The 12,271-nt window shown below is 26.3% G+C and overlaps 1 protein-coding gene across 1 annotated transcript in view; it reads right to left on the minus strand.

Annotated features, from left to right (window-relative positions):
* The window catches only part of LOC117182894 (ionotropic receptor 93a), a 63,965-nt gene that overhangs the window by 20,650 nt on the left and 31,044 nt on the right, over positions 1–12,271 (minus strand). The window lies entirely within an intron of this gene.

Below are 12,271 nucleotides of genomic sequence, written 5' to 3' on the forward strand. Positions count from 1 at the left end.
ATGATAATCATATTCTTTAAATAATGAACTTTGCATTTTTACACCACAATTTTTATAAATCAATTTTGCAAAATTTTTGAACGCGCATTATAATAATCAATGACCTTATAGGTTAAAAAATACATGTAATAAGCTTATTGCCACTTGGTAAACTCTTCCCTGAAAATCTTGGTTAAGTCTCCCCAATATTAGTTCATGCGTTCAATGTCATAAAATTTTTAGTGATAACTGTTTCATTATTCCGATTTATACAAAATCATTGCACTACTTTGTAATGAATAACGCGATATATGATTCCTGTATGAATTTTGATTACAAGAGTAGCTACATCCTTAAAAAGTTGAAAAAAATGACATTATGGAACGCGAATTTCTGCCAATTGTCGAATATCGGGCTTATTTAAGTCTCCCACTTTCCCATGGACTTATCACATTAAACTTGATGAAAAACGTAAATATTGTGTTTAAAATTAAAATAATTATTACTACATTTCAAATTAAATGGAAATTAGTGAAATATTGTATTAAAAATAACACTTTCAACAAATAAGTATTTAAAAATTATCATGTGGAGTGAAGGTGTTGTAAAAAATGTGGTTGATGATGGTAGATGATGGGTAAAGGTGTTATAACTGTTTTACAAAAAAATAGTCTTTAGACTTAAAAGGTTAAGAAGTGGGAGAAATTTTTTTATTTCCTAACTGGCAATTCTTTATTTATATAAAATTCGTTTTTCTAGTTGAAAAATTCATCATTTTAGTTAAAAATTTATCTCTTTGGTTAAAAAATTTACTATTTTTTTGAAAATTTTTTATTCGGAAATAAATTGTCTGCGTGAAAAAGTAACGTTGCTACTTTTGGTTTGAATTCAAATCTCTTATAGAAAATTAATTTTTATGATTGAAAATTTTTTTCCTTATTTTTACAATGCGTCTCTTGACAGCATCTGCATTCGTTAAAATGTCAAATATTACATTTTCTATCGAAAATCCATATTTGCAGGTTCAAAAGTCAACTACTTTGTTGAAAATTTACATACTGGTTCGAAAATTCAACTCTGGTGAAAAATTAAAAATTTTTTTGAAAATCTTTTCTTTTTGTTTTAAGATATCCACCACCGCGTTTCCATTGAGAATTCTTTTTTTCACGCAACTCTTTTTGGTTAAAGATTAATCTTTTTTGTTTGAAAATTTGACCATTCAGTTCAAAATTTATATTTGTAGGTTGAAAATTTAACTATTTGGTTAAAAGTTAAAATATTCGGTTGAAATGCAAAAAAGCCAGATTTTTAACGAAACCGTTCACACTGAAAATGATAAAGTTTAATTTTCAGTTTAAAAAAATTAACGAATTTGCAACCAAATAGATGCTTTTTGTCCAAAAACTTAACATTTTAACAAAATAGTTAAACTTTTAAATAAGTAGATAATTTTCAACCAGAAACTAAAAAATATAATTATTTTAAAACAACAACAGCTGAATTGATTCAAAAAATGCATTTCAAGAAAATTTTCTAATTTTTAACCAGAGATAAATTTTTAACTAAAATAATGAATCTTCAACAAAAAAAATTAATTTGTAAAATATTGTTCAACCTTAAAACAATTAGAGAAATTTTCAACAAAAAAGACTAATTTTCAAACAAGGAAAGAAAGAATGAGCAGGTGCATTATCGTGATGCAAAAGCCACGAATTGTTTTTCCAAAGTTCCGGACGTTTTTTGCGTATCGCCTCTCGAAAACGGCGCATAACTTAAAGGTAATACTTCTTATTGACCGTACGATCTTGTGGTAAGAATTCCGGATGCACTACGCCACGGTAATCAAAGAAGACCGTGACCAAACCTTCACATTTGACCGAACTTGACGTGCTTTTTTCGGTCTTGGAGACTCAAGATGCTTCCACTGAGATGACTGGGCTTTAGTTTCGACGTCATAACCATATACCTACGATTCATCCCCAGTTATAACCCTTTTGGGAAAATCAGGATCATTATTGACTTCATTCAACATCTCCTGAGCGAAGGTCATGCGATGGATCTTTTGATCAAAATTAAGCAGTTTTGGAACAAATTTCGCTGACACACGTCTCATGCCCAAAACGTCCGAAAAGATAGCATAGCATGAGCCAACCGATATGCCAACATCTTCAGTAACTTCTCTGATGGAAATTCGGCGATTTTTCAACACTGCTTGAACGTTTTCATCTGTTGTTGACGTGCTGGGACTTCTAGGGCGAGGTTCGTCTTCGACATCCTCTCGGCCTTCTTGGAACAGCTTGTACTACTTATACATATTTTTCTTACTCAGAGTAGACTCACCGTATGCAACTGTCAATATTTCAAGAGTTTTAGAGCACTGGATTCCATTTTTCACACAAGATTTAATGCAAACCCTTTGCGCCATTTTTTTTCTAAAAGAAAATCGCCGAGCACACCAAACCCTTCTAACCTTTTACGCCTCTGCCAGAATAACAACACGAACTATATAGTCAAAACTGTGAACATATGATATTGACGAGTGTACCAACACAACAAAACAAAAAATTTAAAACTTAAATGTAGGTAGCCCGCGACAATTGAAAAGTAACCTCATTTTTTGAACACGCCTCGTATATGCATATATTATCGAGCGCAAAGCTCTAGAACAAACAAAGAAAAAAGAATAATATCTACAAAATTGTAGAATTTTTCACCCAAACAGGCAAGTTTTAAAAAGGAGTTGAATTTTCAACTTAAAGGGATACATTTTCATTGTGTTCGTGTTCAGTAAGAAAATTAAGTTTCTACCCAAAGAGATGAGTTTTTAAACAAGAAACAATTTTAATCAAGACATGCAAAAGAATTGATCTAAATTGTTAAACATTTTCAACAAAAAATTTTAAAAAACTGTTTCCTTAGAGTTTAAAAATCAGGTAATTGTTTCAAAACTCGTCTATTTTGTGAAACAGTAATCTTATTGGTTAAAAATTAATCTTTTGAACATAGAATTTTTTATGAAGAAAAAATAGTTCTTTTAAATTTTAATCTAATATCAGGAAGGGAACGACTTGAACGACTTGAATTGCAGAATCTGCCTGATGGTAAATGGATTCGATCTCCTTTGAAATAATTTTTATAACACATTTTTTTTGTTGAAATTAATTTTTTTTACAGAAAATTAAACGATGACAATTTTGGTGAAAAAGTAATGTTTTAATTTTTTTTTAATTTATGGATTTTGTTAAAAATTCGTCTTTTTAGTATAAAATTAATCTTCTTGTTTGAAAATTCTTCTTGCTGATTTAGAATTCAAAAATTTTTCTGACAATTCTTGTTTTTTTTTTAAATTAATTTATTGAAGTGAAAATCTAATTTTCCATTTTTGTTTAAAAATGTATTGATATTTTTAATTGCAATCTGTTTTTGTCAAGAACTCAGCTAATTTTTTTAACTGAACTTCTTTAAGTTGAAAATTATTATTTTTTTAACTAAAAGCTGAACTACCCCATTTTTCGTTCGCGGGCTACATACATTCAAGTTTTAAATTTTTGTGTGGTTGGGTTGGTACACTCGTCACGGTCATATGTTCACAGCTTTGACTATATAGCTCGTGTTGTTTTTCTGGCAGAGGCGTAAAAGGTTATAAGAGTTTGGTGTGCTCGGCGATTTTCTTCGTTTGAAAAAAAATGGAGCAAAGAGTTTGCATTAAATTTTTTGTGAAAAATGGAATCCAGTGCTCCAAACCTCTTGAAATGTTGACAGTGTCATACGGTGAGTCTACTCTGAGTAAAAAAATGTGTATAAGTGGTACAAGCTGTTCCAAGTAGGCCGAGAGAATGTCGAAGACGAACCTCGCCCTGGACGTCCCAGCATGTCAACAACAGATGAAAACGTTCAAGCAGTGGAAGAAATGGTGTTGAAAAATCGCCGAATTACCATCAGAGAAGTTGCTGAAGATTTTGGCATATCGGTTGGCTCATGCCATGCCGTTCGGGAGAGGCGATACGCAAAAAATGTCCGGAACTTTGGAAAAACAGATCGTGGCTTTTGCATGACGATAATGCACCTGCTCATTCATCGTTGTTTGTGAAAGATTTTCTGACCAAAAACAGCACCGCAGTCATGCCTCAGCCTCCATATTCACCGGATTTGGCCCCCAGTGACTTTTTTCTTTTCCCAAAACTGAAGAGACCCATGAAAGGACATAGATTTTCAACGATTAAGGAGATCAAAACTGCATCGCTGAAAGAACTCAAGGCTATACATAAATATTGAGAAATAAATGAATATTTTTTTAGAAAACCATAAAGTCACCTTAATTTTTGAAAACACCTCGTATTTTCTTCAAATCTTTTTTCTTTTTATTAATTTATATAATGATAAAATCTACTTATTTTGTTGAAAATTCGTTATTTTTGGTAGAAAAATAAACTTCCTAATTGAAAATTCATCTTTGTTTCGAGGATTCCATTATTATATGAAAAATTCGTCTTTTTGGTGAAAAATTAATTTATTTAAGGAAAAAGTCGATCATACAATTTTTGATATAAAAAATGATATTAAAAAAATTGATCTTTTTTGTTAAAAATATAATTTTTTTAACCCATCTTTTTAAACAAGGAAATTAATCTTCGCGGTTGAAAATTTATCTTTGTGATTAAGAACAAAAATATTAAGTTGCACAATCTTTTTTTTTTTTCAACTGCACAATTTCAGGATGAAAAATTATATTTTTAACTGAAAATTAATTTTTTCATTTGAGAATTTGTTTTTTTTGCAGAAAATCACCTTTCTTTGTTAAAATTTTATCTTGTTTATTTAGGATTGAACTAACCTCTTTATTTTTTTTGTTTGTTAAAAATTAACGTTTTTAAGGAAAATTCCAATTTTATCATTGTTGGTTGAAAACTAATAGTTTTTTGTAGAGAATTAATGTTATGGGACAAAAAATAATCTGTTTTTTATTATTCTTAGCATAGATGTCCAAATTCCATTTTTTTTTACTTGCATCCAAAAAAAATTTCTTGCATAATTTACTATAAAACAATTTTAATCACTAAGAGATTCTGTTAAATAATGTGTAAAACCTGCCTGATTTTAAGTGAATTATCTTTTACTTTAAATACTTTTTATAATATTGTTCTTGCATTGAAAATTAATTGAGTTGAAAATTCTATTTAGTTTAGAAAAATTATTAATTAAAATTATTATTATTTATTAATATTTAGTTTAGAAAAAATGTTTAAATAGAAAATTAATCTTTGTGATTGAAAATTCATCTTTTTTGTTACAGCTTTTACTATTTGGTGTCAAGTTCATCTGTTTTAATTAAAATTTGAAATAAACTGTAAAAAATTTCATTTTTTTGATCAAATATTAACTCTTATAAACTAAAAACTGAATTATTCTATTGTTGTTTTAAATTTGATATTTTCTTGTTGAAACTTCATCTTTTTAGTTAAAAATGATTTTATGGCTGAAAAATTAATCTGTTTTTTATTATTCTTAACGCAGATGCTCAAATTCGATTTTTGTGTCTCAGATCGGAAAAAAACGTCTTGCATAATTTACTATAAAAGAATTTTAGTCGCTGAGAGATTCTGCTAAATAATGTGTAGAACCTGCCTGATTATAAGTAAATTCTATTTTAGTTAAAAACTTTTACTATTTGTTGTTAAGTTCATCTGTTTTAATTATAATTTTTAATAACCTGTAGAAAAATTTCATTTTTTTGATTGAATATTAATTTTTATAAACTAAAAACTGAATTATTCTATTTTTGTTTAAAATTTGATATTTTTATTGAAACTTTATCTTTTTTAATTAAAAATGGAATTATTTGTTTGAAAATTCCCGTACTTTGTGGAAAATTGGTGTTTTTTGTTAGAAATATTAAACTTCTCCCTTGAAAATTCATCTTTTTGATTGAGAATACAACTATTTTGTTGTAAGTTTGTTTTTCGTTGGTCAAAAACTAATTTCTCGCCGACCATTGGGTGATAATGAAAGTGCCCGTACATCCCTATAGTATGTATCTGTTGTTGGAGGTTTTCAAAATTGTGTTTTTATAAAATAAAAATTGAGTAATTGGAAAAATTTTGGGCATATATGAAGATCCGATACATCCAAAAACCTGAACATAATTCATTCAATCCCACATTTCTTAACTCATATATTGTTTAAAAGCACATAAAACATTGGAAGCATATATATTTTATAGAGCTGTTTTGTGGTGAAGGTGAAGTGCAAGGAGTTTAATAGTACTTTTCTGATATTGAGTAAAGTTAGTGTAACATTGGTGTATTTTTAGGTATAAGTTAATGTTTTAGTTATTATTAGCATTCAATATAAACATTAGCATTAAATATTATTCCTGTGATGCATGGAATTTGTTATAAAATTTCAATGCTGATAAAAAATACGGTAGCAACTTATTGAGATTTCGAGGTTAATATTACATTTTGCTCACAGTTAAAAAATTTATCAAAAAGACATAGAATAAAAACATAAAAAGCTATTTTTTATTTTAATCTTGATTAAAATAGTTTCTGTTTTTTCACCAAAAATTTAATAAATTTGAATGAAATTTTTGTGATGTTTGTAAGAAAAATTTAAATAATTTTCAATGTAATTCAAAAACGGATTATTTTTTTCGTATTAAGAAAAATGAGTAAAATCTTAACTTTTGTACAATTTTTATAGTACATTTTCATAACTTTTCATAGGAAAAAATCATATTTGATAGATTTTTGTAGATAGATGGATGATTTACATTAAAGTGGCCAAATTTATCTGATTCTGCGACCAGCAGTTCGCTCTTGTAATCTAAAATGCATTCCTAACCTCAAACTCTCAAAAGTTGTTTTCGCATTTTACACTAGCAATGAACTTTAATAACAAATTCCATGCTTCATAAAAATATTTCTTAAAGTTAATGTCTATATTAATAACAAATAATAGCTTAAGCATTAACTTGTAATTGAAAATATACTAACCCTACCGATAGAAATCTCAGAGTATATGCTAAAGATTCTCAAGGCTCTGAGAAGCTCAGAGAAATTCTCCGCAGGCACTCAGGTAAATATATTTAATGGTCCAGATAGCTCGTTTAAATGCTTTGAATGTTTTAAAATGTCCTTTCCGGAATTGAAATAAAAATACGATCATAAATAACAATCAGAGAGGCTTCAATTGATAAAAGAATCCTTAATATAAAATCTCTAAACGATATTGTCGATTTCGATTGTCACCATACTCGATTTCTTTGCCATATGCGTGTGACAAGAGGCGCCAGTAGGTTAGACAGTCTGCTTGTTATTTATGATCGAATTCTTATTTCAATTTAAGCCTCTCTGCTTGTTATTTATGAACGTACTTTTATTTCCATTTCGGAAAGGACATTTTAAAGCCTTCAAAGCATTTAAACGAGCTCTCTGGGCCATTAAATATATTTACCTGAGTGCCTGCGGAGAACTTCCCAGAGCTTCTCAGAATCTTAAGAATCTTTAGCACATACTCTGAGATTTCTATCGGTAGGGTTAGCATATTTCTAATTACAAGTTAATGTTTAGGCTATTATATGTGATTAATATAAACATTCACATTAAATAATATTCCTATGAAGCGTGGAATTTTGTTCTAAGTTTTGTGATTAAAGTCCATTCCTGGTGTAAAATGCGATAACAACTTTTTGAGATTTTGAGGTTGGGAATTAATTTTAGAATACAAGAGCGAACTGCTGGCCGCAGAATTAGATTTTTTTTAATTTAATGTAAATCATTCGTATATCTACAAAAATTTATAAAATACTTTTTTTTTGCTATGACAAGTTACGAAAATGTACTACAAAAACTTTACGAAAGTTAAGCTTTTACTCATTCTTTTTATTACAAAAAAAAATACTCCGTGTTTGAAATATATTGAAAATTATTGAAATTTTTCATGTAAATTTCACGAAAATTTCATTCAAATTTATAAAATTTTTGGTGAAAAACAGAAACTATTTTAATGAGGATTAAAATAAAAAATAGCTTTTTATGTTTTCATCCAAGAATAATACTCAATGTTAATGATTTTATTGAATACAAATAATAACTAAAACATTAACTTATAACTAAAAATATACCAATGTTACATTAAATTTAAATTTCAACAAAATACGGGAAATTTCAAACAAATAATTCCATTTTTAACTAAAAAAGATAAAGTTTCAACAAAAACGATGAAATTTTAAACAAAAATAAAATAATTTAGTTTTTAGTATACAAAAGTTAATATTAAAAAAAAATGAAATTTTCTACAGGTTATTTAACATTTTACCCAAAGCAGTCGAATTTGACACCAACTATTAAAAGTTTTAACAAAAAAGAAAACTTTCAATCACAAAGACTTAAAATCAGGAAGTTTCTACACTTTCTATAGCAGAATCTCTTAACGATTAACATTTTTTATAGTAAATTATGTAAGACGTTTTTCCAAATATAAGACAAAAAATGAAATTTGGACACCTATGTCAAGAATAATAAAAAAAACAGATTAATTCTTCACCCATAAAATAATTTTTAACTAAAAACATGAAGTTGCAATAAAAAATATCCAATTTTAAACAAAAATAGAATAATTCAGTTTTTAGTTTATAAAAGTTAATGTTAAAAAAAAAATGAAATTTTTTACAGGTTATTTAAAATTTTAATTAAAACAGATGACCATGACACCAAATAGTAAAAGTTTTAACAAAAGAGATGAATTTTCAATCACAAAGATTAATTTTCTATTTAAAAAAAATCTTTTTTAAGAAATAATATCATTTTCGACTAAATTAATTTTCAATGCAAGAACAATATTATAAAAAGTATCTAAAAAAAAGTATAATTTACTTAAGATCAGGCAGGTTCTACACATTATATAGCAGAATCTTTCAGCGATTAACATTTTTTATGGTAAATTATGCAAGACGTTTTTTCCGATTTAAGACAAAAAAAATCGAATTTGGACATCTATGTTAAGAATAATAAAAAACAGTTTGATTTTTGAACTATAAAATCAATTCTCTACAAAAAAAAACTATTAGTTTTCAACCAACACTAAAATAATTAAAATTTCCCTTAAATACATTAATTTGTAACAAACAAACAAGAATCATGAAAGTAGTTGAATCCTCAATAAACAAGATAAGTTTTTAACAAAGAAAAATAATTTTCTACCAAAAAGACGAATTTTCGAATGGAAAAATTAATTTTTAATTAAAAATATAAATATATAAAACCAGAAATAGGATAATTCCTTTTTCGTTAAAATAATTAATATTTAACAAAAAACAATTAAATTTCAACAAATTAATTGAAATTTTACTAAAATAGATTCAATTTGATGACACATAGTTCAACTTTCAAGCACACATGTATTTCAGTTAGAGAATTTAATTCTTAACAAAAAAAACGGAATGTTAAACTTAATAATTTTGTTCTCAATCACAGAGATGAATTTTCAAACAAGAAGACTAATTTCCTACCAAAATAACGAGTTTTCATCGAAATATGTGCATTTTCAAACAGATGGTTAAATTTTCAACTACAAAAGACCAATTTTTAACTTCAAATATCAATTCTCTACCAAAAATTGTATAATCCAATTTTAGCTTACATACATTAATTTTTGACTAACTATAAAGGAATTTTCAACAAAATAGTTAAATCCTCAATCAAAAATATGAATTTTCAAGGAAGAAGTTTTATATTTCTAACAAAAAACACCAACTTTAACAAAATACATAAATTTTCAAACAATTAATTCCATTTCTGACTAAAAAAAAACATGGTTCAATAAAAAATTTCAAACTTTAAACAATAATAGAATAATGCAGTTTTTAGTTTATAAAAGTTAATATTCAACCAAAAAACGAAATTTCCTACTGGTTGTTTCAAATTTTAACTAAAACAGATGAAATTGAAACCAAAAAGTAGAATTTAAAAAAAAAATGAATTTTCAATTAAAGAAATTTTTTTAAATAAATAACAGAATTTTGTAGACATTGTTGATGTAAGCTGTTGTCTTCATTCCTCTTTTTTAATTCCTTTTTATTATTCCTTTTTAGTTAAAAGAATTAATATTTAATAACAAACAATTGAATTTTCAACAAATTACTTGAAATTGATCAAAATAGATGAATTTGATAATACACAGTTGAACTTTCAAACAAACGGACACATTTTCAACCAAGAACATTAATTTTATCTAAAAAAGATGATGCTTGAAACAAATAATTGAATTTTCAACACTAAAATATCAATTTTTAATTCGAAATTTCAATGTTTCAGGGAAAGTGGGATTGTTGAAGTTTCAGTTAAAGAATTTAATTTTAAACAAAAAAAAAAAGAATGTGCAACTTAATAGTTTTGTTCTTAATCACAAACATAAATTTTTAACCAAGAAGACTAATTTCCTACCAAAAACCTGAATTTTTATTGAAATATATGCTTTTTCAAACAAAAGGTTGAATTTTCAACTAAAAAATATCAATTTTTACTTTTAAATATCAATTCTCTATCATAAATGGTATTATCCAATTTTATCTTACATAAATGAATTTTTAACTGACTATGAAGGGATTTAAAAAAAATTGAACCCTCAAAGGAAAAGATGAATTTTCAACCGTGAAGATTAACTTCCTACTTGGAAAAAACGGTTCAAAATAAATTAAATTTTTAACAAAAAAGGATTCTTTTTTCTTAATATCATTTTTCTATCAAAAATGGTATAATCGAATTTTCTCTTAAATAAATTAATTTTTCGCAGAGAAAGGAATTTTTAACAAAATAATAGAATCCTCGCAAAAAAGATAAAATTTCAGTTATGAAAACAGATGAATTTGTTTTCAAATAGTTTAATCTTTAACGAAAAAAGATCGACTCTAAACTAAAAGGATTAATTTTCTACCAAAACAGAAAAATTAAAAAATTGAATTATTAAGTAAGAAATGTCAATTTTCAATTTAAAATATCAATTTTCAACCAAAAATAGTATAATCGAAATTTCTTTTAAAGAAATTGGTTTTTGACAATCTGAAAAGGATTTTTTTTAAATAACTGAATCCTCAATGAAAAATTTAGTTTTAACCAAGAATATTACTTTTCTACCAAAAATTACAAGTTTTCTACAAAATCCAGAAAGTTTCAAACAAATATATGATTTTTATCTAAAAAATATCACTTTTCAACCAAAAGTAATATAAGTAAATTTTACCATTATAGAAATTGATTATAACATATATATATATATATACATATAAATTTGAAGAAAATAGTTGAATTTTCAATCAAAAAGGTTCGTTTTAAACAGAAACATTTGCAGCTCCAATTAGTAACTTAATATTCAACTAAAAAATGGGATGGTTTAGTTTTTAGTTAAAAAAATTATTTCCAATTGAAAGAAGTGTAATTAAAAGAAAATATCTGTGTTCTCTACCAAAACAGATTGTAATTTAAAATAAGAATAAGTTTTTAACCAAAAATGGGAAGTTAAATTTTGACTTCAATAAATTAATTTAAAAATAATATGAATTGTCCGAAAAATTGTTGAATCCTCAATCAGCAAGATGAATTTTGAAAAAAGAAGATTAATTTTCTACTAAAAAAGACGAATTTCGAACAAAATCCATACATTTTTAAACAATTAGATTCTTAAAGAAAAACAAATCACACTTTATTTTAAAAATTTAATTTTCTACTAAAAATGTCATACTTGAATTTTGTGTTAAAAAAATTAATTTTCGACTACAAAAAAAAAACAGTGTTATGAACATTATTTCATAGGAGATCAAATCCATTTAAAATTAGGTAGGTTCTGCACTTCGAGTCGCTGAATCGATCAGGAAAGGCATTATGTTGTTTTTAGATTAAATTTTAAGAGAACTTTTGTTTCGTTGTAAAATGAATTCTATGTTCAAAAGATTAGTTTTTAACCAATAAGATTAATGTTTTACAAAAAAGATGAATTTTTAACCAATTACTTGATTTTTAAACTATACACTGAAAAAACTAGTTGGTTGGGACAACTAACAAAGTAGTAGGCCCAACTATTTTAGTTCGTAATATATGCCGCTGCTATTAAAGTGGTTGAGGCTACTACTTTTATTCGCAAGATTGGTAGTAGTTGCCCTTACTACTTTAATTGTTCTCGCTACAACTTTCGATGTAGGTACTACTTTCAAGCAGCTGTGTTTACTACTTCAAATAGTAAGCGTTACTACTTCACTTAGTAAGTCTTACTATTAACTTAGTTATTTTACAAATAA

The sequence above is a fragment of the Belonocnema kinseyi genome, chromosome 2, assembly GCF_010883055.1.
Source record: "Belonocnema kinseyi isolate 2016_QV_RU_SX_M_011 chromosome 2, B_treatae_v1, whole genome shotgun sequence".
Classification (NCBI taxonomy): Eukaryota; Metazoa; Arthropoda; class Insecta; order Hymenoptera; family Cynipidae; genus Belonocnema; species Belonocnema kinseyi.